This window comes from Prionailurus viverrinus, chromosome F2 (genome assembly GCF_022837055.1).
Source record: "Prionailurus viverrinus isolate Anna chromosome F2, UM_Priviv_1.0, whole genome shotgun sequence".
NCBI classification, from domain to species: Eukaryota; Metazoa; Chordata; class Mammalia; order Carnivora; family Felidae; genus Prionailurus; species Prionailurus viverrinus.
This window is the reverse complement of record NC_062578.1, coordinates 38427289-38433288: the sequence shown is the minus strand read 5'-3', so window position 1 is coordinate 38433288 and position 6000 is coordinate 38427289. Positions and strand designations below refer to the sequence as shown.

The following is a 6000-nucleotide window of genomic DNA, read 5'->3' as shown; positions in this document are numbered from 1 at the left end:
GTTCGAGCCCCGCGTCGGGCTCTGGGCTGATGGCTCAGAGCCTGGAGCCTGTTTCCGATTCTGTGTCTCCCTCTCTCTCTGCCCCTCCCCCTTTCATGCTCTGTCTCTCTCTGTCCCAAAAATAAATAAACGTTGAAAAAAAAAATAAACAAATTTAAACCAAAGTGAATGTTTACTTAGAATGAGAGAAGCAATGCAATGACAACCAGTTACAAATTTTAAAAAGCTGACAAATGCCAGGCATTAAAAAAATCCTTAAAAATATTTAACTGCCTGAACCACCCCTCTACTTAACCTATATTTTTAACTTCGAAGTATTTTTTTAAAGTTGATTTATTTTGAGAGAGAGAGACAGAGACAGAGAGAGAGAAAGCAGTAGAGAGGTAAAGAGAGAAGGAGAGAGAGAATGTTAAGCAGGCCCGACTCCAGGCTCAATCCCAAGAACCGTGAGATCATGACCTGAGCTGAAATCAAGATCTGGACACTCAGTGGACTGAACCACCCAGGCGCCTAACTTTTATGTATTTTGATTGACTCTTCCTTTGAAAATTTTGTAACACATTTTCTTTGTGAAAGTAAATAGTTTGCTAATATCTTCAGCATAGTTGATCAAAATTTTTTATTATTGAAAATTTAGAGAAGTTGATTTCAATCATAACTTATTTAGTAATAATATGTCAGTTTTTAGTAGTGCTAATTTTGGGGAAATCTGTGGAGTTCCTTATGTGAGCTTAGTGATTACAGAACATTTCAAGTTTTTCTTGATCAGTGTGATTAACCTTAAATATTCTTGAAATTACTCACTAACCTGTTGCCAAGCTGTTGTCATAGAAGGGTATTATCAATTCTAGACTATCCTTGTAGTTGCTACTCTACTCTAGAGTTGAGTTCTCTACTCAAATCAACAAGAAATTTTTTCAAGTTTAAAGTTTCAGTGTATTTATAGGATTCATTCCCCTTCAATTACCAAAAACATTTGGAGTCTATTACTTCTATTTAAAATGTGTCTCGGGGCGCCTGGGTGGCTCAGTCGGTTGAGCATCCGACTTCGGCTCAGGTCATGATCTCGCGGTCCATGAGTTCAAGCCCCGCGTGGGGCTCTGGGCTGATGGCTCAGAGCCTGGAGCCTGCTTCTGATTCTGTGTCTCCCTCTCTCTCACCCTCCCCCGTTCATGCTCTGTCTCTCTCTGTCTCAAAAATAATAAATGTTAAAAAAAAAATAAAAATAATAAAATAAAAAAATAAAATGTGTCTCAGGGCACCTGGGTGGCTCAGTGCCTCTTGATTTCAGCCCAGGTCAGGATCCCAGCGTCATGGGATGGAGCCCTGCATCGTGCTCTACACTTAATGTGGAGCCTCCTTCGGATTCCTCTCTCCCTTTGTCCTCTCCCCCGCTCTCACAGTGTCTTGCTGTCGTGCTGTTTTTGGTTTGATCAAAAAAAATTTTTTTTCTTCTGGTTCACTTTTTTGTCACAATGATTTCTGTTGATTTCATATAGTAATATATACAAACTAATTTTATTGTGTGATATATATAAATGTGTATGTTATATTGTTAAATATATTCTTGAAGAAGAAAACTTCTGTTTTGACTACAGATGAGAACTGAATCCTACACTTATAATTTTCTACATCTGGGGGTTGGAAAGATTTGACTCCATTGTCCACAGACTACTGGTGCTCCGTGCCTCTGACCCTGCACTTTTTAGGTTCTGATGCCAGGTAAGTTGTCTCAGTAGGGGTAGGAGTATTCCTGGAAGCTATTTCTACATCCAAATAGCAATAACTTGGGGGGCGCCTGGGTGGCTTAGTCAGTTGAGCGTCACACTTTGCTCAGGTCATGCCACGATCTCACGGTTTGTGGGCTTGACCCACAAATCGGGCTCACTGCTGTCAGCCTGTCAGTGTGGAACCTGCTTTGGATCTTCTGTCCCCCTTTCTCTGCCCCTCTCCTGCTAGAACTCTGTCTCTGTCTCTAAAACATTTAAATAGCAAAATCTTAACGTTGCATGAAAGTGCTTCTGAAACCACACCTTTTAAAAAATGGTAAATCCTATCACATTAGTGCCCCACAGGAACCCTTCAATGTTTCCCATTGCTCTTATAATAAAATCAAACCTCCCTACTGGAACCTACAAAACCTTGTATGCTTTTGGCTTTTCCCATCTCTCCAAACTCATCTTCAAGATTCTCTTCTTGCTTTTTCTCTTGTCCAGCCATACTGATTTCATATCAGTTTCTGAATTTTGCCAAATTTTGTTTTTCTTGCCCCAGGGCACTAATATCTAAATTTTGCTAACCTAGACACTTTTTTTCCTAGTCTTCTTCATCAGCTTTAACGTGTACCTGGATGATCCCTTTTCAGAGAGGCATTCCTTCTTACCCTATTCTAGACAAGCTTTCTTTTGCCTTTACACAACCTCCTTTGGATGTTACTTGTCTTTTGAGTTCTCTAAATACTTCTTCCAGAATGCATGAATTTTCTCAATCAACCTCCCTTTCCTAATATTCCATTATTGCCCATTAAATGCCTATGACATATGTGTGTGTATGTATATAGGCATATGTATGTATGACTATATATTTTCTGTATTTATAAAATAGCTGTTTGGATACCTCAACTTAAATATCCCATTATAATATATTTATGAGTCCCACTCTGAATTGATCATTTCCCTCCCCAAATCTGTTCAGCCTCTCGCATTCCCTACCTTATGTTACCACCAACTATTCACTTGTTTGCCCAAGTCAGAAACTCACGAGTTACCTAGATTCCCTTATTCACCCTTCCGTCCTATCTGTCACTAAACGTTGATTTCACTTCAGCAACATCTCGCAGATCTTCGCTACTTCTAGGACATAATTTCTTACTGGAGTCATTGCAAATGCCTCCCAGGAAGCCTCTTCTATTTAACACTGCTGTATCCCCCTGCCCTCAAAATCTGCCCTCCATAATGGCTGTCAGAATGATCTCGCAAAATACTCAAAAGGACAAACTAAGAAAGAGTTAAGACCTAATTCATGTCCTCTTCTGTTTCATTTCCCCACTATCCGTTCCCCAACCCCAGCTACCCCACACTGGACACTTTGCCTTGGGCACTTCCTCCCCTCCTTTCCTGCCTTCTTTCCTCGGGCCAAATGCAACACACCAGGGGCCCAGCTCTGAAAACCGCTCCGACGCCCTAGCCCTAGCCCCGAGTCAGGTACTGCGCTCCCAGCCTAAATCTGCTCCTCTGGCACAGTACTTAGCATGCCCCCCATCCCCCCCAAGTGCCAGCTAGCGCAGGCGCCCGCCGGGTTGTGAGCCCGGGGACGACCAAACTACCCCGTTCCCCCCGGCAGCCGCCCCACGCCTCCTGCCTCCTGCCAGCACCCAGAGGGGCGAAAGAAATGAAAGAATAAAGGTGAAGACTGAAAATAAAAGATTCGGATGGAGGTGCTTCAACCATTCTTGGTCTTTGGGGACGGCAGTCTGAATGACATTAAGGTAACCGTTGCTGGCAGCTCGAATCCTAGCAGGACTCGGCGGGGAGAGCGGCCCGCGCCGTCGGGGCCGGCCGGCAGCTCTGACGCGGGAGGCCTCGCTCACAGAGGCGGCCTCGCTCACAGTCGCTGCCTGGAGCCCGACGCCCGCCCGGCGCAGGCGGCTCGCCTCGCGTCTCCCCGTCTCCGGCGAGCAGGGCCGCCGACTGGGGTCCCGGAGGCTGTTCATGCGGGCGCGCCCCGTCCAGGGCGAGCCTGCCAGCACCTCGGAGAGGCCACCCCCGGCCTCCTCCGCACTGCGCGCGGACAGCCAGAAGCCCCGCTCGCCCAGCACGCCCGGGAGGCGCGCACGCTGCCGGCTTAACGGTTCTGGCCCCGCGCGGCGGAGCTCCGGCCCCGGCCCCGCAGGCCCCGCCCCCGCCCCCGCCCCCTGTCCGCCTCGCGCCCCTCGGAGCCGTAGTCGGCCCCGCCTCCGCTGCCGCCGCCCCCGGCCTCGAGCGGACGCGCGGCGGGAGCCGTTCCCCGACGGGCAGCGGGGCGCTGGGCCGCCGCGTTTGGGTTGAGCGCGGCGACGCTGCTGCCCCGAAATCCTCCCCGATCTTGAGGCGGTAGGTGGCTGGGGAGGATGAGCAGATCTGGGGGGTGGGGGGCAGAAGTCGGGCCGGGGGTGTGAGGAGGCGGTGGGCGCCCTCTCCGAGCTCGGACCCCGGGAGAGTTGTGAGGGAGGGGGTCCCCGGGGTCGGGGGGGGGGACAAATCCGGCAAGGCCCCCCAGGGCCTCCTAGGTGGGTGGTAGAGTGCTAAGGGGGCGAGCCCGTCGGGAGGAAAGGGTGGTGACTGTTGTGGGAACACCTGGCGAAGGGCGAGGGGCCAGGGGCCCAGGGAGAGTTCCGCTGGTGAGGGCATAATTAAAACAAAAAACAAAAACGCCAGAAAAAAGTAAGTACATAGCGCCCTCTGTCCCAGGACCTGGTCCTTGGTGGTGCGATGGTTTGAAGACTTTGTCCCCCATACCCTGGCACCATCACTACTAATTTGAGGCAAATTTCAACAGTAAATCAATAATTAATTAGATTAAATTACAGACAAGAAAAAAGAAAGCCCAATAGGAAAAAGAGAGCCAAGAAACATATATACGGTTAATTCGCAGAATCAAATGGTTCGTGAAAGTAACTGAAGGTATTTCGCAGAAGTTGTAAGTAAAGATACGCCATTAAAAAAACCTGAGATATAATTGACATCTAACTAGGTTTCAGGTTTACGACATAATGATTCAATATTTGTATCAAGAGGTTTTAATTACTGATATTTTAAGCAAAGTTAAAGAAAAGGACAGTTACATCAGTTATGACCACAAGCGCACGTTATCTGGACAGTTTTTATCCTACCTAAGTGTTAAATTTTGTTTGTATTACAAGGTACATCACAGACCAAAAAGTTTTTTTTTGGTAAGTTGTAAAGAGAAGGTATGAAATGGAAAGTATTTTATGGAATGCTCTCTCCTCTTACAACTTTTTGATAGTTTAAATTTTTCTCTCATTTGGCAGCCTGATTTGTGGAATATAAAATATCTTTTATCACCTAAGTCGTAATCGGTTTATGTCTTAACTCCCCTGTATTTCCTTTATATTATTTTCATCTCTCAGTTTATCAGTCTGTGCTGTTTACTTGCAAAGAGCATTTGGTTTCAAGGAATCCTAACTTAGCATAATAGTATTTTGAAGTTGAAAATTGAGATTAAATCCTGTCTGATTATCACATGGGACATATACATGAGGTAGATGAAGGCATGGTCTTTCCACTTCTCAGATTATTTAATTTTATATGATTGTATTTCTTTTTGTTTTAATTCCAGTGTAGTTAACAAAGTGTTATGTTAGTTTCAGGTGTATAACATAGTGATTCAGCAATTGCATGTATTACTCATTAAGATAAGTGACTCTTAATCCCATTCACCTATTTCCCTCATGCCCCTGCTTCACCTTCCCTCTGGGAACCATTTGTTCTCTATTTTTAAGGGTGTAGGGTTTTTGTTTTTGTTTTTTTTTAATCTCTTTTTTTTCTTTGTTCATTTATTTTGTTTCTTAAATTCCACAAGAGTGAAATTTTGTATTTTGTGTTTTTCTGACTGGCATATTTCGCTTAGCATTATACTCTAGATCCATCCATGCTGTTGCAAGTGGGGGGGATTTCAGTCTTTTTTATGGCTGAATAATATTCCATTGTGTGTATATGTGTATATATAAGCGTATGTGTGTGTATATATGTATATATATCACATACTCTTTATCCATTCATCTGTATGATCTTATTAATTGCAGCAGAATCATCAGCATTTTCTAAAGAAATAGAGAATTTAGATTGGAAATTATTAGTATCCAGCTTCTAAATACAGTACATAGTATTTTTCTTAAGTTGTGACCTGTGGTAAGTTTGGCACTGTTATACCATGTCTACAGAATAAGGAAAGCATAGTAATCATGTAATTTATTTAGTATTCTAAGAAAAATTATAAATT

General features: G+C 44.6%; 1 protein-coding gene across 3 annotated transcripts in view; it reads left to right on the top strand.

Moving 5' to 3' along the window:
* Positions 1-3464: 3464 nt before the first annotated feature.
* The window catches only part of CF2H8orf88 (chromosome F2 C8orf88 homolog), a 37452-nt gene continuing 34916 nt past the window's right edge, over positions 3465-6000 (top strand). Inside the window, exon 1 of one of the 3 annotated variants that reach the window (XM_047842904.1) lies at positions 3465-3487. The gene's annotated coding sequence lies outside the window, so the exon portion shown is untranslated. Of the gene's footprint in view, positions 3488-3913; positions 4092-6000 lie in introns of those variants that run through there. The other 2 variants (XM_047842905.1, XM_047842903.1) reach the window with 2 other exon arrangements.